Genomic DNA, 22105 nt, shown 5'->3' with positions numbered 1-22105 from the left:
TCCTTCTTACAGAATACTGTTGACCGCAACTGCGAGCTCACTGCGTTAGCTTTACGACACCTTGATTCAATCTCACTATATTACCAACCTGGGAGAACACACAACCTAAATACTTGAAATTATCGACCTGTTCTAGCTTTGTATCACCAATCTGACATTCAATTCTGTTGAATTTCTTACCTACCGACATCAATTTAGTCTTTGAGAGGCTAATTTTCATACCATATTCATTGCACCTATTTTCAAGTTCCAAGATATTACACTGCAGGTTTTCGGCACAATGTGCCATTAAGACCAAGTCGTCAGCATAGGCCAGACTGCTTACTACATTTCCATCGAACTGAATCCCTCCCTGCCATTTTATACCTTTCAGCAGATGATCCATGTAAACTACGAACAGCAAAGGTGAAAGATTACAGCCGTGTCTAACCCCTGTAAGTACCCTGAACCAAGAACTCATTCTACCATTGATTCTCACTGAAGCCAATTGTCAACATAAATGCCTTTGATTGATTTTAATAATCTACCTTTAATTCCATAGTCCTACAGTATGGCGAACATCTTTTCCCTCGGTACCCTGTCACATGCTTTCTCTAGATCTACGAAACATAAACACAACTGCCTATTCCTCTCGTAGCATTTTTCAATTACCTGGCGCATACTGAAAATATGATCCTGACAGCCTCTCTGTGGTCTGAAACCTCACTGATTTTCATCCAACTTCCTCTCAACGACTGATCGTACCCTCCCTTCCAAGATGCCAGTGAATACTCTGCCTGGTATACTAATCAATGAGATACCTCGATAGTTGTTGCAATCCTTCCTGTTTCCTTGCTTATAGATAGGTGCAATTACTGCTTTTGTCCAATCTGAAGGTACCTTACCAACACTCCATGCTAATTTTACTACTCTATGAAGCCATTTCATCCCTGCCTTCCCACTATACTTCACCATTTCAGGTCTAATTTCATCTATTCCTGCTGCCTTATGACAATGCAGTTTATTTACCATCCTTTCCACTTCCTCGAGCATAATTTCACCAACATCATTTTCCTCCTCCCTATGAGCTTGGTTGTTCGCAACACCACCGGGATGATTTCCTTTTACATTACATTGAGAAGATGTTCAAAATATTCCCTCGACCTCTCCAGTGATTCTCTGGGATCTATGAGTTCACCTGAATTACTCAAAAAACTGTTCATTTACTTTTTCCCTACCCTTCCTAAGATTCTTTATTACTGTCCAGAAAGGTTTCCCTGCTGCTCGACCTAGCCTTTCCAGGTTGTTACCAAAATCTTCCCATGACTTCTTTTTGGATTCAACAACTATTTGTTTCACTCTGATTCTTTCAAATCCCTGTTTGGAGCCATTTCTGGTAAGCCTTCTTTTTACGTTTACAAGCTGCTCTCACTTCATTATTCCATTATGATGTTCGCCTTTTTCCATCTTTACACACAGATGTTCCTAGGCATTCCCTTGCTGTTTCTACTACAGCATCCCTGTATGCCACCCATTCACTTTCTATTATCCTGAACCTGCTTACTGTCTACTGTTTGAAACTTCTCACTAATCATATCCATGTACTTCTGTCTAATTTCCTCGTCCTGGAGATTTTCTACCCCTATTCGCTTGCAGACAGATTTCACTTTCTGTACCCTAGGCCTAGAGATACTTAGTTCACTACAGATCAGATAGTGGTCTGTATCATCGAAAAATCCGTGAAAAACTCGTACATTCCTAACAGACTTCGTGAATTCGAAGTTGGTTAAGACATATTCTATTATGGATCTGGTACCCCTAGCCTCCCATGTGTAGCGGTGAATAGCATTATCCTTGAAGAATGTATTCGTAACAACTAAACCCATACTAGCACAGAAGTCCAGCAAACACTTCCCATTCCCATTAGCTTCCATATCTTCCCCAAATTTACCAATCACCCTTTCGTATCCTTCAGTTCTATTCCCAACTCTCGCATTGAAATTGCCCATTAGCACTATTCTATCCTTGCTGTTGACCCTGACCACGATGTCACTCAATGCTACATGAAACTTGTCAACTTCATTCTCATCTGCTCCCTCACATGGTGAATACACGGACACAATTCTTGTCCTAATTCCTCCCACTGACAAATCTACCCACATCATTCGCTCATTTACATGCCTAACAGAAACTATGTTGCGTGCAATGGTATTCCTGATAAAGAGCCCTACCCCAGACTCTGCCCTTCCCTTTCTAACACCCGTTAAGTACACTTTATAATCTCCTATCTCTTCCTCGTTATCTCCCCTTACCCGAATATCATTTACTCCTAGCACATCCAGATGCATCCTCTTTGCTGACTCAGCCAGTTCTACCTTCTTTCTTCCATAAGCCCCATTAATATTTATAGCTCCCCATTTCGTTCGCTAAGTTGTTTCCAAGGAGTCCCTCGCCTGTCAAATGGGAGTGGGACTCCGTTACTCCCATAGGCCCGAGGCTTGCTTAAAATGTTCTGAGCTTGGTAAATTCATGAAGCAGCATGCTACCCTACTTCCACATAGTCCAAGTGAGGATCTCTCCTCTAACGGGTTATGGACCACCGGTGAATTGTATAGTCCTAGCCGCCTGAGCACAAGGAGGGTCATGACTCAGAATATGTCCGAGATGCCCACTCCCATTCCATAGCAACTGGTATCCCAACTCTCAGGGCCACTTACTAGGCCACTTGCCGTTGCCCATGGTTCACGAACTAGGACGTGACTAAAGTAACCCACAGGCTATGAAATTACTAAGCATTCTCTGTCACTTCACAGATATTTTTGACCCCATTGCTCTTCGTCACTTGTTCCTGACGATCATTCAACCTCTCTTAAACTACTGCTCTCCTATTTGGACAACAGCCTCCCCATCCAATACTAAGCAGTTAGACAGAGCAGTGTCGTTCTTTGCTGGAATTGTAAGGAACTGAAACCCCAAGCTCAGAACTAAGAAATCTGTCTACGCAGCAGGTATTAATGGCAATTAATATGTCACCACTGCACATCAGGCGACAGGTGGCTGACCTGAGTTTCCTCCACGGGATCTTAAATGGGCATTACCGCTCGGAACATCTTGTCTCACTCTTCTCTCTTCGTGTTCCTTCCCGCTCCACCAGAACCAAAGACCTTCTCCACATTCCCCACACTCAGCACTCAATACTTCCAACGATCTTTCATAATCCGTCTCCCAACACTCTTTAACAATATTAATAGGAGACAAGAGCTTGATATAGCACCAAATAAAACCATATTCGAGAGGGGTGTAAATAGTCTCTTAAAGATAAGTTGATGTGAAGGGATTATACAGTCGTCTTAACCCACGATGACTTGGCTATGAACATGGACATTCTCATGGTTTTCAATTTGAACAGTTGTTATTAGTAGGCTGTGTACCTGACCTTGTTATATTTTGTTATGTTTGTTATATTTTATTAGGAAAGTTTATATTTGTTAAATAGTCTGTTGACAGTGCAAGTGAAATTTGCTCAGTGTAGCTGTATCTTGTACTAACTGACTGACTGACTAAATCTAGAGGAGGCATATGACAGAGTACTAAGGGAAAATATGTTCACCATACTGGGGGATTATGGGATTATGGGATTAAGGGCAGATTATTAAAAGGGGTTAGACAAGGCTGTTACTTTGCACATTTGTTGTTTACATGGATCATCTACTGAAGGGATTCAGTTAGGTAGAAATGTAGTAAACAGTTCGGCCTATGCCGACGACTTGGTCATAACGGCAGACTATGCTGAAAGCCAGCAGTCTAATATCTTGGATCTTGAAAACAGGTGCAACAAGTATATGACAAGACAATTAACCTTCCAAGATTAAAGTGACGACAGTATTTAAGAAATCTCAGGGAAATGAACGTCAGGTTGGGAATACAACACTGGAACAGGTAGACAATTTCAAGTATTCAGGATGTGAATTCTCCCAAAATTGTAGTATGCTAAGCGAGATTGAATCAAGGTGCAGCAAAGGTAAAGCAGTGAGTTCGCAGTTGCCATCAACAGTATTCTGTAAGAAGGAAGTCTGCTCCTGTTTGAAACTATCTGTTTGCAGACCAACTTTGCTATATGGGAGAGAGAGCTGCGTGGTCTCAGGATATCCTATTCTTAAGTTAGAAGTAACAGACATGAAAGTACAGTGGAACCTTGGGATCTAAATTTTATTTTGAGTTATCGAAACTTTGAGATATAGAGAATATCGTTTTTGAGCATGTATAGCACATAATTGTATCATATGTATCTACGGGATTATACTGAATACATTATTTTTAACAGTATTTAAGAATATACAAACTCTATTTTACGGCATCCCTTTAATTATAACACTGATTATAGTAACCTTTTAGAAGACAGGATACAGTACATTCAGTAGTGAAACAAGAAAAATTCCTGTGTTAACACCTTTGGAAAAAAAATCTGTTAGTCTCTTCTGTAGTTACAGTTAACCTTTCCTCCCTTCATGTTGAAACTTCTCGTCAATACCATGCAGCAGAGATTCGTAAATGGAGCTTGTCACCCGCGACTTCGGGGGTTGCTTTTGTATGTGATCAGTAATTATTTCACATCCGAGAAACAGCGAGGCTTCGCCAATTTTCCGATCATTAGAAGTTCTAGTTTTTCGGTTCCCGTCATATTAGTACCCACCATCACTGTAACCATATCTTTACTTGTTAACTGTTCCTTACCAACCACAAATGCCATATTGCACAGTTAATGTTGCACAAAATATGAGTTACAGAGTATTTTTTGCTTCAAGGGAGGAAATGTTTGCTTCGAGAAATCGAGAAATTTGTGTAACCGAATTTTGAGTAATAGAGAAATAAATACACGTGAATAGGCCAAATGGCCGGGAAATTTAAGTTACTTCGAGATACTGAAAATATGAGTAATGGAGATTCGAGTTATCGAGGTTCGACTGTAGCAAGAATTATCTCTGATAAAAACTGGTGTAACAATGGCAGGAGGGAACTTGGAATGAGGATATGAAGTCCAAGTTGGGAATGAATTCGATTGATGAAACTGTACGCATAAACTGCCTCTGGTGGTGGGGTCATGTAAGGTGAATGGAGGAGGATAGGGTACCTAAGAGAATAATGGACTTTGTTATGGAGGTTAATAGAAGTAGCGGGAGAACAAGATGACTATGGTTAGACTGAGTCTCTAATGATTTAAAGATATGAGGTACAGAACTAAATGAGGCCACAGAACTAGTACAAACGGAGGATTATGACGGCATTTAGTAATTTCACACAGGCTTGTAGAATGAACGCTGAAAGGCGTAACAGTCTATAATGAATATGTACGTGTATAATACGCCTAAGTAGTATTGTAGTTATTTTATTATTTAGTATATTATTTTATTTTATTGTCATGCGATTCTTGTGTAATTTCCTAGAAAATATTCCTAGCATGCTCGGGCAAAAGCGGGCAAGTCAAAAATTACCAAGATGAGGTAAGTCCGTATTCTGTGAGGTAATCACACAGCTATGGTAAACATTTTGAAATACTTACATGCTTTGTAGTAGATATAATACTTGGATAAAGAAAAAAATGGTTCAACTGAAAAGTTGAAATTTTTTGCCCGAGCCCGCTAGATTTATTTCCTTTGAATTTTCTCTTTTATTCACACAATACGTTTTATTTTTTGTTGATTTTTCATTTTTCCCTTCACAAGAATACAGAATGACTAAGGAATGCTGGTGTAGGGACTGTGGGTATGTGTGGGCATTAACCTGGATCCGACCAAGATTTTACTTTTTGAAAATCAACTTGCAACTTTTAGCATTGGATAATGTGCATATAAAGATCCCGGAAAAGCATTAATTTTATTTATCTGACATGTAACTTCTGAGGAAAGGCCCATGCCACATACAGCACGCTGGGCGTCAGTGCTGTCTTTTTCTGACATGCATATTCTGCATTTGGCTTACTGATATGCTTTCGTCCAATACTTCCTTTTGTAAATTATCAGTATCAAAGTTTTATTCAATATTTGCATATACTGTATTATAAAAATAATGTTGTTCCAGAACTATTAAAAATACCCAGAAGTTTGATATTTGGTGCTAGGGATGATTTTATAGGGGTTGTAAATGACCTGAGTTGTTAATTGTATGAAGAAATGAATTTATATTTTTAAATAATAATGCTAAAATAACAAGCTACCCAAATCACTTATTACATCGTGAGGCAATCAGACAGTCTGTATGAGGAATTATAGCAGCGGTATGTACAAAGGTAAGTCACCTGTACATATGAGTACTGCACTAACGGTGATGTTCTGAAAGGCAAGTACACATTATTTATTACCTTTGCGCATATGATAATCAGTAAAACATTCTACACATAAACCTACACTGCACTTAGTACTGGGCCAATGACCTCGATGTTAGGCCCCTTTAAACAACAACAACAACAACAACAACAACAACAACAACAAAAACGCACTTAGTACACTGGGTTCTAGGCCTAGCAAGGCAATTTTCTGATGCGCATCTTCTTCTCATTGCTCCTGGAATTGTAGGCCAGTGATGCATACCATCGTACCGAAGTTCCTGCTCTGCACTATGTCCAAAACCGTGAGATCTGCTGAACAAAGAAGCAGCTTTTTAGTGTGTAAGATAAGTCTGGACAATTGCTCGTTGAAAATCAAGGTGAGAAATGCCTTCTCCAGACATGTGTTTCAGATGCCATGCATTGTGCATGCCTACATCGATGAGTCAGGCAAATATTGCCCACCACCGCTTTTCCTCGTATTCCGACTCGCACATCTGTCAAGTTACAACCCATAGGATCAGTACCTCCCATACCCACACTGTACTTAGAAATCACGTATGGCTGAGACATTCGGACTTTTTCCACCTCTAGCCTGTCCTTTCTCTTTCACATAAGGAGATACCTGTTTTTCAGGGTGCACTCCATAACATATAGAGGCTAGGGTTACTACCGAATTATCCACCCAATGGCAAACCTGAACACCTTCCTCCAAGCTCTTTAGGTAATCATTTGCACCCCATTTTTCTTTCTTCATGGTAGCAGAAGATTTCAGATTACAATCCTTAGGAATGCGATTTTCTTGAAGTGTGCCTGTAGCACCCTATCCCCGTGCACCAAGATGTGTTAGCAATCCCATTCCAGTCAAGAGATTGTCTAGATATATGTAATTTGAAGGGCAAATTTTTCAGATCCAGTCGAAGATTATCCAGCATTGTACTCGCGTTCGGATTTTTTCTTTGGTATACTTCAAAATATAAAAGATATCCATGACAAGTGTTAGGCACCATACCTTGTAATCAAAACGAATAGGTTTTCCTCTTACATATTGTTTGCAGGAATGCCTCCCAAAATATTTGGCACCATACACTCATCATATGACAAGTGTTCTTCTGCTCGAAATTTTTCCATGAAATGAGCACGTAGAAGGTAAATCAGTGGTTTCTACTTCCACATTTTGTTGTTGAAATTTGGGTTCATGTTATCAGCACAGTGAATGAAACGGCAAATTCCAAGAAACCTATTTTGCCGCAGAGCACTTGCCACCACAGAATGGTGCACATCACGCGAATCCTCCCGATACGATCTCTTCAAAGGAATGGCATTGTATCAGATAAAATCAAAATTGCAATGAAAACTTTCATTTCTTGCCGAGTAATATTCGGGGAAGAACAGTTCAAAAAGCTGCCATATTAGTTAAAATCAGAAACTAAAATGATAAAAAATGTAATGTGTAAAAATTGACTCAAAGAGGTCAATGCACGATTTTTCTCGAAATTCGGTGAAGTCACTGTTGGGAAATATTCCTGAATGCGTGCTAAGGATTTGCTTTTCCCATCTTGCAGGAATTCAAGGTACCTTTCTGGGTCTTACATGTATCAATTCAGCTTGATCCACTTCAACAGGCAAATCTTCGAAGTCTTGATAGTCAGTTGGAGTTTCACGGGTTTCTAATTCTGCGTTCGCTCGAAGCTGGCTACCAGGTAAATTATCGGCAAAGCCACCTCCATCTTCATCCCCGCTGTCTTCGTCCAACAAAACTGCAGCGTCTGGAGGCTCAATGAATACCTTTTCTACGTCGAAAAATTCATTTTCCAACAAGTCGAGTACTTCTTGTATTGAAATTCTCCTAGCAAAATGTATTAACCCATAAATGTGAAGCACGTGAAGACAGGATGAATAACTACATAAAAGATATATTTCAACAAGAAAACTGCAATGCAGTGTCAATTTTATGTGAAAAATTGATTCTCTATGATTAAACACGGTTAAATTAAAACGTATAAATTATAGCCTACACTATTATGCGTTGCTAGGTTGATAATGAAGAATAAAATGAACAGGAAAGAGCATCAGAACAATAACAATTATAGGCTGAGTTGTGCCGGGCATAAAGACAGCACTTCCACCCAGCGTGCCACATAAGTACCACCGAAACATTTACTTCAAATGAAAGGACGCCAATCATCACAAAGACATATCTTAGCTAATCCCTATACGTATAAGCGCCTTAGAGAAAAATAGAGCACAACAGGGTCTGTATAAATGCATATCTATAGAAGTAAAACAGGAATTACTTACTTCAAACGTGCAGCCATTATTGGCACTAGTGAAAACAAAACTTATTTTTATGTAGCTATACCGTACCAATAAGCAGGATATACTAAAACAAACCCTGTTAAGATGTTAGGCAGGACTTCTCTGAACACGGCAATACCATAGCAAACAATACAGTGCACACGGTTTCAATAATAAGAGTCCAAGAAGACTGTGTAGTTTGCCATGCCATATATGGCACGCTGGGCAGATCCAGGTTAAGGAGTATGAGCGAGGAGTTTGAGAGTTTGAGGGAGATAATTACAAATTCTCAGAGGACAGGAAGGATTGTAAGTCTCCCTCAAACAATTAAAAGGATATGGGCACTATTAGTAATAGGCAGAATTCAGGGCAGGTATCAGTGAGCAATCGATATGAGTCACTGCAGGTAGAACAGCAGAGGAAAGAGAACAGGGAACTGTTGCAGAAGAGGTGAGAAGGAGTAGGCCTAAATGAAAAGATAGGAAAAGGAAAGGTGGAGTATATAGGATAGGGAAAGTGAGTTGAATCATGGTCATGGGAGGAAGAAAAGGGAGGAGGAAGAAGGTTCTGCAGCCATCAGGAAAAATAGGGGAGAGCAGGAGAGGAGGGGATCAAATGAGGTGGGAGAGCTTGAGACTTTAGCCACGAGACACTCCATTGTTAGGCATGTGGGCAGTGTGTGTATTATGCACAAATTATGTTATGGCAGATGTTGAGGAAAGTAGAAGAGAAGATGGTAGCTTTTCATGCTGATACAAACAATGCAAGGCAAGCAGGTATAAGTGTCAAGGTAGTTGGGGATATGTGGGATTTGGTCAATGCAGCACGGAGACTTTTAACACACTGGAGATGCCGCCTGTAGAAACTGCGGCCATGTTATTTCATTGCTGCTAATGGAGCTTGGAGAATCTATGAGTGCAGGCTTTCATTGTAGCTAAAAAATAGTAGCGGACATTTCAGCATGCTGAGACTTCATCAGAATACTGTTGGATACTTCTACAAGCATAAAATGTACTAGTTATAAGCATTAGTATGAGGGAGTCACTCTCAGCTGTGAAATGAGCAGAAAAGTACATGCATGTAGACAGGAAGATAGTGTAGTTGAGAGGCAGACTTTTCTGTGCCATTCTTGTGAATATTTAGCATATCAAACTCAAGTGTACGAAATTTAAACGAAAAATTCATGCTGGATATTCTTACGGAAGACTCGGGTTCTGAAACTGAAGACAAGGCTAATTACACAAATTACACACCAAGTGAACGTGACAATTCCGATGCTTCAGCCAAGTTAACTTAGATAATGAACATCCATTCCTGATCCGGTCGAATGACTGGAAACAGGCTGCAGATTTTCATTTCATTTTTCATTTTCAAACTGACGTGAAGTAAGTTCTGAGCTATATACCGCTCTCTAAAAATAAGGGTTGTTTTCTGTGTACAGACTACAACCCGCAGAAACACTACGCGCGCCTGTTGTCAAGCGACAAACGGTGGGAAAGCAAATTACTGATTGTACACAAGGATACCCATGCCAATTGATCAAACAGGTTAGAATCTGTATTAGTGTATTTTAGTAGACGTGTCCTCAATATTTGTCAAATTCCAAAATATTAACCTAACTGGCATCCACAGCTGCTTCAAAACATTCTTTTCTTTTTAGAACTTATCTTCAAAAATGTATATTTAAAAATTGCTGCACTATTATGATAATTAAACATCAATTGTGTGTAGAGGAAAGTGTGATCTTTCTAAATATTCCAAAAGTTATTACAATTGTTGCTTTCCCTAGTACTGAAAAATTTCAAAAACCGTTAAAAATCCAGCAATTTCTGCAGGGTAGCACATTCTTACGGAAGACTCGGGTTCTGAAAATGAATTAATATTTAGAAATGTCATGATCCGTATTGAAGTGGGATTACAATATTTAAAAATTAAGAGGGTTCCTCCTATTCAATACAAAGATATTTATTAATGTGAAAGAATCACATATCGTTCAAATGAGGTACTAGTTTCGGCACCAGATATGTGCTGGGATATCTGTGTTTTAAATGGGTGGTTTTTTTTTTTTGCTAGTTGCTAGGTCTTATGGCGATGATGGGACAGGGAAGGACTGGGAGTGGGAAGGAAGCGGCCGTGGCCTTAATTAAGGTACAGCCCCAGCATTTGCCTTGTGTGAAAATGGGAAACCACGGAAAATCATCTTCAGGGCTGCCGACAGTGGGGTTCGAACCTACTATCTCCCGAATACTGGATACTGGCCGCACTTAAGCGACTGCAGCTATCGAGCTCGGTTTAAATGGGTGTTAAAACCTATTGCTGATAGTATGTAGAGTTCATCTTCACATTAATAGTGACACAGCAAATGGTTAACTTGCCATTGTAGCAGTATCCAGCGATGATAATGAAACCCCTTGGAAAATTTTCCTAGCATTTGTAATACAATGTTTGATTTTTTTTTTATTTTTTTTTTTTTTTTTTTTTTTGTCTCTAGGGCAGTAGTAAATCGAGCGAGGGTTTGTCACAATCACTGGAATGTTAGACTGCTTCATCTAATGTCACAACATTTTTCCATCTGTCCCCAGCCAGGTAGCACTCATACAGATTTCTTGCATTAGTGCGATGTTCCAAAATATAACGAGACAACAGCTTGTGAACTCTGACTTATGACGTTTTTCTAATTACAGGTCTTTGTTGATTATGGTGCTAACTGTTGAAAAGGATATCCCCGACTTACGTGCGATAGTCCTTTGAGGGCAGGGTTACCACCTGAGACAAGGGCCTTCACTTTCCTCAACACTTCTGGTGTACGGCTGGTGGCTGGTCGTGGATTTGCCTGTTTTTTCCCCTCTGGAATTAAGCCCAGTCGGGCCTTTGCCTCTTTTATTCAATGCAGTACTGATCCTGTTCTTTGATATCAAGAAATCTCACCTCCTGCACATTCTTTGGATTGCGTAACGGCTATATTAAGCATCGGAAAAGGCCGTTATGTAGCCCTCCCACTAAAGGTCACTCCGCTTCGTTGCAGCTTATGTCACGAAACTCCACACACACATTCTCAGTACTGACATGAATCATCACTCCCCGTTCTGACATGCTCAAGTTGATAACAGCACCGCCAGCGGTCTTCAAACTGGTCACCAGAGATCCCAAACGACTTTCTGTACTTTTCAACATCCAATGTGAAGGGTTTTAATGCAACGAGCAAGAAAGGAGTTATGTACTTTACCAGGAATGCCTATGGCCTGGAACATAGTTTTTAATTAAAAGAATATTTGCAACAGGACGGCACAAATACACGAGTAGAATGCACGAGGTAATGGGATGGCACGGAAAGAAGCGAGGTAGATACGTCACCGGCTGCAAGCATGCGGATGCCGCAATCATCACGTGAACTTCACCTGATCATCTAGAAAGTACCAGAAAGTTTTCAATGTATCTTCCAAACCCTTTGAGGTATTGAGAAATGAAGTACATCATCGTGTAGCTCATTATTTAAATGTCAACGCTCTAAGATTTAATGTAAATTGGTATATAGCTTTTCAAGATATGCGGCTACAAAAAATGGCATTTTTTCCATGAGGATAAGCAGCTGACCTCGACATTCTGTATAAAAGGACAGGGTCTGGCAAGGTATAAGCAGTTACGAATCGCAACTCACAGATGACAGATAGTCATGCTGGTCTCTGCGTATGCGTCTCGAACCTAGTAACTTTGACGCGTTATTTTTGACATAATCGCCATCGTTCTTGGGAATGTGATACAGTATTGTGGAACTTTGAATACTTCCCGTACTTCAAGACGAACTTAAACATTTCACAGTGCTAGCTCAGGACTTGTAATATTTTGAAATTCACGAACTTAGTATTTTCCGTGCCACAAAGTGAAAAACTTTACTTAGCTTATTCTTGTACTGAAACTCAAACTTGACTTATTTTCAATGGTGATAATGAATAACCGAGTGAATATTAAGGTTATTTTATGACAATTTAATGGAATACAAACTATATTTAACCCTTTGCAGTCCAATTTTCTGTCACATGTTCCAACAGTCTGGTCCAAATTAATTTTGCACATTTTTACCTAGTCAGATTAAACTCACAGTTTTTATTAGTAACTATAATTATATTATTATGATTGTTATATTCTATAAACATGTGTCTAGTGAGTTATTTACAGCTTTACACAAAAGTCTAATGTGTCTAGCAAGTCATTTGCAGAGGCGGAGGCTCCCCATTTGACCTGGATATCACTACCCCGTGTTGGCAACCTGTCTCTTAGTACTGTACAGGTAATTGATCCGATGTAGGGACTAATGCCCACCAAAGCCCTGAGGATATGCCACTGTCATTTATAGTTTGTAGTCTTTGAGGGTATGGTATCTCTTGAAGCATTGGCCAACATGCAGACCCGTTTCCTTTCGCATGTCTCACAGATGAAGGTAGTTTCTCTTCTTCCACTAGGAACATTTCGCTTTGAGCACACCATGCAGTCTTCTGTGTTTTCCTTCAGGATGTTAAATTATTATGTGGAGTTTGCCATTCAGTCATTCTTTGTCAGCTGTTGAAGGTCGCCCACTGGAATTTCTGTTACCTTCGCGATAGTCACCAACCATTTCCATTACGAGCTGTCGTCGAAACTTGTGTGATTCATGGGCTTGATGTTTCTCGTCTTGGAACATTCCACATACAGTATGTAGTGATAATGCAGATTTCCACACCCCAGAAAAGCAACTTTCTCCACCATTTCAGTGTCTTGCGGAGAAAACAGTAGGTGGACGCTAAATGGTCAACAGTGTCGACACCACCCATGTGTTTTGTATAGCTGACTATAACACTGGGATTTTCCACAACTTCTTCCTTTTTATTTTCCTCCTGATGGTCTCTGATGATGATGGGCTCCATGCGCTGAGCATAGTCACTACACGTTTGTCATGCCAGGCCAAAATTAACACGTTCTCATTATTACGGTACGCCACCTTCTCACCTCTCTTCAACTTTGGCTTCTTCATGTGTGAAGGAACATCTTTTCTGTTAGGCATCAGTGTTCCAGTGAGGTGACAGTTTACACTAAGAAGTTCAGTGGCTAGTGTCGGCCTAGTGTAAATGTGGTAACCAGTTAAATCAGGCCACGCTTCTCTCAGGTTCTTGTAGAGATGAAGCACAATTCTAGAGGTAAATGGAAGGTCAGGTTTTATAAGTCATTCGGTCATCAAGTTTCCGTGGTAAGGCACAAAGGATACAATGTATCCACAAAGAGAGTCTGCCAGTACATACACACGGAGCCCCACTTAGTTGGTTTATTGGGGTTGTAGGTTATAAAGGATATTCTTCCCTTGAAACCAACAACAGATTCGTCAACTGACAAGTTTGGCCCAGGTATGAAATATTCCCTATATTTACTGTCAACATATTTTAGAAAATTACTAACTTTCTGAGTTCTGGTTCTAAGGCTGGTACCCTGATTTTCAGTGTTTTCTAAATTGAGCATCCAAAATATTCGTAAAAAACGTTTCCTAGTGAAAATTTCACTGAAGAAAGGCACACGACAAACAAATTCTTTAGACCAGTTATCTTTCATATCTGGCAAATGAACAATTCCCATATCGATAATTAGGCCTAAGAATGCCCACATTTCTTGTTCAAATACACCCACCCAGTCATGCCAAATAGAATATTTAGACAAGTTTTTCTTACTAATTTCCCCTCTTGCATAGGAATTAGTTTTGATAATAAATTTCGTCATCAGTGCAGGAGAGAAAAATAACATAAAAAAACTGAAGTGGAGTGATGCAGTTAGAAGGAACCTGCGGTCCTCTAGTTTTCTGACCTGATGAATAACTCAGTCTAGGAGGCTCAGTATCATGAAATGTTACATTCCGGTAAACACTATTGCCATTTGAATTCCCATTTGTATGTTCAGAAGTATTTTAAGCATCACTGTTACTCAAATTATCATCACTGACCTGAGAAGCGTCCCCATTGCCGTGTGCCGTATCCCCTCCTCTATTCCGGCCCATTATCTTCGCGCGTCTTCTTGCCTTTTTAGCAGTCACTGGAAATTCCCCTACTGAATCTTCAGAAACAGCATATGATGGTCCGGGATCATTCCGTGCTTTTTTTACGCACAGGTCCAGTAGCTGAATTTTCACTTGCAATGTCACTACATCTTCATCTTCACTTGACAGTTCTCCAAACTCTTCATCTAATTCAAATAAATAATCGTCACTGCTGTCTAAATAAACGTGCATACGTATTTCTTCTTCATTCATATTTGCCGCTCGTATATGACAAATTTAACTGAGATAATTCACATTCCTGCGAACCATGTGACCTTGCCGCGGTGGGGAGGCTTGCGTGTCCCAATGATGCAGATAGCCGAGCCGCAGGTGCAACCATATCGGATGGGTATCTGTTGAGAGACCAGACTAACGAATGGTTCATCGAAAGGGGGGTAGCAGCCTTTCGGTAGATGCAAGGGCGGCAGTCTAGATGATTGACTGATACAGCCTTGTAATAATACTCAACATGGCTTAGCTGTGTTGATACTGCTACACGGCTGAAAGCAACGGGAAACTACAGCCGTAACTACCTCCCGAGGACATGCAGCTCTCTCTGTATGAATGATGTACTGATGATGGCTTCCTCCCGGGTAAAATATTCCGGAGGTAAACTAGTCCCCCATTCGGATCTCCGGGTGGGGACTACACGAGAGGGGGCGATCATCAGGAAGAAGGATACTGACATTCTGCGAGTCGGAGCGTGGAATGTTAGAAGTTTGAATCGTTGTGGTAGGTTAGAGAATCTGAAAAGGGAGATGGATAGGCTAAAGTTAGATGTAGTTGGTATAAGTGAAATACGTTGGCAGGAAGAACAGGATTTTTGGTCAGGCGACTACCGAATTATCAACACGAAATCAAACAGGGGAAATGCAGGAGTTGGTTTAATAATGAATAAGAAAATAGGGCAGCGGATAAGCTACTACGACCAGCATAGTGAAAGAATTATTGTTGTCAAGATAGACACCAAACCAATGCCCACCACAATCGTGCAGGTCTATATGCCTACTAGTTCAGCGGATGATGAAGAAATCAAAAGAATATATGAGGAGATAGAAGATTTAATTCAATATGTAAAAGGTGACGAGAATCTAATTGTGATGGGAGACTGGAATGCAGTGGTAGGCCAAGGAAGAGAAGGTAGTACAGTAGGAGAATTCGGATTGGGACAAAGGAACGAAAGAGGAAGTCGGCTGGTTGAATTCTGCACTGATCATAATTTAGTCCTTGCCAATACTTGGTTCAAATACCACAAACGACGGCTGTATACGTGGACGAGACCTGGAGACACTGGAAGGTATCAAATAGACTTCATTATGATTAAGCAGAGATTCAGAAACCAGGTGTTGGATTGCAAAACTTTCCCAGGAGCAGATGTGGACTCTGACCGCAACTTGTTGGTCATGAAATGCCATCTGAAGTTGAAGAAATTGAAGAAAGGAAAGAATGCAAAAAGATGGGATCTAGACAAGTTGAAAGAAAAGTGTGTGAGAGATTGTTTCAAGGAACATGTTGCAAAAGGACTAAATGAAAAGGCTGAAGGAAACACAATAGAGTCATGAAAAATGAAGTCAGTAGGGCGGCTGAAGAAATGTTAGGAAGGAAGAAAAGATCAACTAAGAATCAGTGGATAACTCAGGAGATACTAGACCTGATTGATGAACGACGAAAATACAAGAATGCTAGAAATGAAGAGGGCAGAAAAGAATACAGGCGATTAAAGAATCAAGCGGATAGAAAGTGCAAGGTAGCTAAGGAAGAATGGCTGAAGAAGTGCAAGGATGTCGAAGACTATATGGTTTTGGGAAAGGTAGATGCTGCATACAGGAAAATCAAGGAAACCTTTGGAGAAAGAAAATCTAGGTGCATGAATATTAAGAGCTCAGACGGAAAGCCACTTCTAGGGAAAGAAGACAAAGCAGAAAGATGGCAAGAGCATATCCAACACTTGTATCAAGGTAACGATGTAGATAATTTGGTTCTGGAACATGAAGAGGCTGTTGATGCTGATGAAATGGGAGACCCAATTTTGAGGTCAGAGTTTGACAGAGCTGTGAGTGACCTAAATAGACACAAGGCACCTGGAATTGATGATATTCCCTCTGAACTACTGACTGCCTTAGCAGAAACCAGCATGGTAAGGTTATTTCATTTAGTGTGCAGGATGTATGGTACAGAAGTCCCATCCGATTCTCGACAGAATGTTGTTATACCTATTCCCAAGAAAGCCGGTGCTGACAGGTGGAAAACTACCGCACCATTAGTTTAGTATCTCATGCCTGCAAAATTTTAACACGTATTATTTACAGAAGAATGGAAAAACAAGTTGAAGCTGAGTTGGGAGAAGATCAATTTGGCTTCAGGAGATATGTAGGAACACGTGAAGCAATCCTGACTTTACGTCTGATCTTAGAGGATCGAATCAAGAAGGACAAGCCCACGTACATGGCATTCGTAGATCTAGAAAAGGCATTTGATAATGTTGATTGGAACAAGCTATTTATGATTTTGAGGATGATAGGGATCAGATACCGAGAACGAAGAATTATCTACAACCTGTATAAAAATCAGTCTGCAGTGATAAGAATCGAGGGCTTTGAAAAAGCAGCAGCAATCCAGAAAGGAGTGAGGCAAGGCTGCAGTTTGTCCCCTCTCCTTTTCAATGTTTACATAGAACAGGCAGTAAAGGAAATCAAAGAGAAATTTGGAAAGGGAATCACAGTCCAAGGAGAGGAAATCAAAACCTTGAGATTTGCCGATGATATTGTTATTTTATCTGAGACTGCAGAAGATCTTGAAGTTGCTGAATGGTATGGATGAAGTCTTGGGTAAGGAGTACAAGATGAAAATAAATAAGTCCAAAACAAAAGTAATGGAGTGCAGTCGAACGAAGGCAGGTGATGTAGGAAATATTAGATTAGGAAACGAAGTCTTAAAGGAAGTAGATGAATATTGTTACTTGGGTAGTAAAGTAACTAACGATGGCAGAAGTAAGGACATAAAATGCAGACTAGCACAAGCAAGGAAGAGCTTTCTTAAGAAAATAAATTTGCTCACTTCAAACACTGATATCGGAATCAGAAAGATGTTTTTGAAGACTTTCGTGTGGAGCGTGGCATTGTATGGAAGTGAAACATGGACGATAACTAGATCAGAAAGAAAGAGAATAGAAGCTTTTGAAATGTGGTGTTACAGAAGAATGCTAGGACACATCTTAAGACACCCAGGACTTGTTCAGTTGGTTTTTGAAGGAAGTGTAGGTGGTAAGAACAAGGTATGAATATGACAAACAGATTAGAGCAGACGTAGGATGCAATAGTTACGTAGAAATGAAAAGGTTAGCACAGGATAGGGTGGCATGGAGGGCTGCATCAAACTAGTCTATGGACTGATGACTCAAACACACACAATTCACATTCACAGATAAACACTCCTAGTAAAAAACGTGTGCAGCACTACTCAATGTAAACACAGCTGATAGGCCGCGGGTAACCATGACAATACACGGCTACATATATCTCGTATTATTACCATGGAGATAACAAAACGACTTTCTTTGTACACAAAAAATTGCTCTAGAAACTCCAGGGATATCGATCGACCGCAATCAGATCAAAGAATTTCAATAAATAACTTCTCAAGTAGAACGAAACATTATATCAAGGCGACCTCGACGTTGGACCAGGTACAATAAACCATGATGTCAAGGTCACCTCGACGATGGACCGGAAAAGGTTAAAGGAAATAATCCATATTATCTCCTTAATTCATGTGCAACGAATACTGTAGTGTAGGGACGTTTAAACTACATCATACTTGTGTTGCGAGTGAGCTAAAATTTACACTTGGTAACACGATAATTATCTGAACCATCTGAACTCGTACTTTATTAGAAACCAAACGTTCACTTTAAAGACAGTGATGTGAATTACATGTGTAAACAGTATGAACTGTGTCTGATAAACTATGCCTTGAACTGTGCTTCTAATTAACCAAGCTATAATTATTTTGAACTGTGTTTCTAATTAATCAAGCTATAATATTTTTGAACTGTGATTCCAATATTGAAACTGTGCACAATAAACTATGGTTTGAACTGTGCTTCTAATTATTTTCTACTAGTGATTTAACATTTTTCACTTAGTCAAATCGTATTACTCTGACACTCGCAACTTATACAGTCAGTTGAACTTTCTCGTGTTCGCGAAACTCATTAGTGACACCAGAAACCGTGACAGAGTGTCTACTTCACCACATCAACCTGATGTTCGAGACGACGTGGGAATTAACGTGGTACAGCACGGGATTTAACGTGATACAGCATGGGAGATGGTCGTGGTACTATGGTGGACATCACCATATCAGTTGCAGAGCAATTCCAAACGCTGTTCACTGAACCGCATTTTCCAGTTCCAGTTTCAAGACTATTCAGGTGATATAAGTGCATTTACCAACAAACATTTTTTCTGAAAGATTGAACTTTAAAGACAGTGATTTACTTCATTACCAATTAGAAGTCATATAATTCACGTAATTTTCAAAGTGTTAAACAGTACTCGTAAATTATAGAGTAATACAAAACTTTGCGAGAAGAATATTTTTCTTCATTCTCAAGTGTCAACTTTAGAAAGACTATAGAAATTTCAAGTGATAACACACTAGAAAGACTATAGGAATCTCAAGTGATAACATTCTAGAAAGACTTTAAGAATTCTAGAAAGAATTTAGGGGAATTACTTTTCCAAGTGAAGTGATATTTATTTTGCAAACTCTATGAACTTAATGAAAAGAATGATTAGTTTTCGAATTTCATTTGTTACAAACACTCATTAAAATTCATAATATTGCTGGAATCGGGCAACATTCAGGGCCAGTTGTACGAACAAGGAATAAAGCTGGGATAACTCTTATTCCAGCGTTAGCCCCAGAAACCAGTTGTACGACGACTGGATAAGTTGTATTCCGAGTATAACCTTGGAAAACCTTATACGGACGAGACAGAGGGATAGTGCGTTATTCCGAGAATAAACATGGCGGATATGGTAAGAGTGTCTGATAGTGATGTTGAAATCCTTCGTAATTTCTTTTTAAGAACACGGAAGAAGCAGAATGTGAGACCTCGTCCAGATTTAATAAATTTGATAATGAGTTCATCAGATTTCGCTTGACGAAAGAGACTGGTTTGCGTCTTCTGGATATGATCAACGATCACTTGGAACATATGACTGACAGGTAGGTTAGCCTAATATTATTTTTAATTGATTTGAATGAATCTGCTGCGTGTAAATTGTAGTGTAGCAACGCTTAATCATCAAATATAGAACTAGGTTTGTTACTCTTGTTGGAAGTAGGACTATTTAAGTTTAGTAAGTTACTTTGTGGAATTGGAAGTAGGACTATTTAAGTTTAGTAAGTTACTTTGTGGAATTGTATATCACTAGGAATTTGTTAGACATGTGCTCATATAGAAAACTAGTAGTGCTTCGCTACAGTAGTTCCACAGGATTTCTTGATTTGTGAGCCTGTAATTGTTCTATAGTTTTTAATGTTGTATGGAACAGGAAAACATTTGTGAGGATTTAAGAGGTTTTCGTAATGTTTAGTAAACTGTTAGAATTTGCACCATGTATTTGTGTGTTCTTCTGCTATGTTTGAGTTTACTTATAGTTTTCCTATATTTTTATTACCGGTACCGCATTTTGGAATGTACGGTAATGCCTTAAATTCTACAGAAGTTTAAAAAAAGTGAGGTTAAAATAGAATGCGGTTAGGCCAGTTCTACAAAAATTTATGAACAATTACAGAGTATAAAAAGATGTTCCTAATTAATGTTCCATAGTAGGCCTATCACATTAGCATCTCTTGAAGAAAAACAAAATAACTGTAGCCTATATGAAATTGCTGGCATTTGAAAAATCAATTCTTAATATCACAGTACAAACAATGTAGTACCGTACAATAACCGGTATATTGTTTAAAAAGGAATTTGCTTCCACATGATTACTTCATTTGAAAAATATAGTTGTTAATCACTATAGGCCTATATGAAAGAAAGAACACAGCAGATAGAAGGCATCAGGCTATAGTTCTATTTCATTATTCTAGTCTTGAAAATATTTCGAAAAAATATCATGTCTATGCTATATTAGTACCTACTGTACATAATGGAACATCTAAATAATACTCTTCGTAACTCAGCTTAGAAAAGTGTTCATTATGCTGGCGTGACCTAATGTTTAGTGTGAAGTATATCTGTGGGTATAGGCTGGATCAAATTTCTTACTATTATTGGCCTCTGTCATCCTTAGATTTGACCATATTAAAGTGGCTGAGGTATGAGTGATGCTAGTAATGCCATAACTTGTGCAGCCAGCCCGTTATGAATGGTGGGAAAATGTCTCTCATAGGGTTGGTTGGTGCATGCATTTCAGTGGGCTTGGTTAACTGATATGTAATATCAACTTCTGGCTCAGTTAAGTTAGAACAACAGTTGAATAGCTACACGAGAATGGACAAAGTGTCATAGTTTTAAAAGTAAAATAAAGGAATAATAATAGCTTCTCCTTTTCAGGAATTATTCCATCTCCCCAATGAACCAGCTGCTGCTAACACTTAAGATATTCTGCTTGCGGAGATTTTGTTATATGTACAGCAGACTTCTGCAGCAGTGACAAAGGAACTGCAAGCAGAATCATCCACAAAGTTGCAGAGTCAATTGCTCGTCTAGCTCCAAGATTCATAAAATTTCCAGACACACGGATAGCAATTGCTTGCCTACAACAAGACATTTCCTCGAGTGACAGGAGCAATAGATTGCACACAAATAACAATCAGATCTCCACGAGGATAAAATGCAGAGGAATATAGGGGAAGGAAGGGTTTCCTTTCCTATAATGTGCAACTGTGAGCAGTGCAGACTTAAAAATGACTGACATGGTTGTAAGGTGGCCAGGTGCTGTACATGATCAAACAATTAATAATTCTGCACTCAGAGCTCGATTTGAACGTGGTCTAATGGGGAATCGTGTCCTAGGTGATTCAGGGTATGCTGCAACACCCTACCTTTTAACTCCCATTACACATCCAAAGACACCTGCAGAAAATCTGTACAATGAGTCACAGATAAGAACAAGGAATGTAGTTGAGAGGACATGTGGGGTGTGGAAGAGGCGTTTTCCAGTACTGGTAAATGGAATTAGATTGAAGACTGAAAGGGTGGAAGCAGTAATTGTGGCAAGTGCTGTGCTTCACAATTTAGCAGTCGAAATGAACGAGGACTTACCTGAAATAGACCCCCAGCTTCAGGAAGCTATCAGTGCTGCAAATGAAGATGGGAGAGGAGCAGTGGCAAATGAGGATGTGGAATATGGTGCTGTTATGGATAACTTTGTGGATTACTTTGGATCTAGGCTTTAGGTTTTCAATCAGAACTGTATGAAACAACTTTTCTT

General features: G+C 39.5%; 1 protein-coding gene across 2 annotated transcripts in view; it reads right to left on the bottom strand.

Annotated features, from left to right (window-relative positions):
• The window catches only part of nes (lysophosphatidylcholine acyltransferase 3 protein nessy), a 478088-nt gene that overhangs the window by 433630 nt on the left and 22353 nt on the right, over positions 1-22105 (bottom strand). The window lies entirely within an intron of this gene.

This window comes from Anabrus simplex, chromosome 2, assembly GCF_040414725.1.
Source record: "Anabrus simplex isolate iqAnaSimp1 chromosome 2, ASM4041472v1, whole genome shotgun sequence".
NCBI classification, from domain to species: domain Eukaryota; kingdom Metazoa; phylum Arthropoda; class Insecta; order Orthoptera; family Tettigoniidae; genus Anabrus; species Anabrus simplex.
Note: the sequence above shows the minus strand (reverse complement) of the source record. Positions and strands in the feature narration are given on the sequence as shown.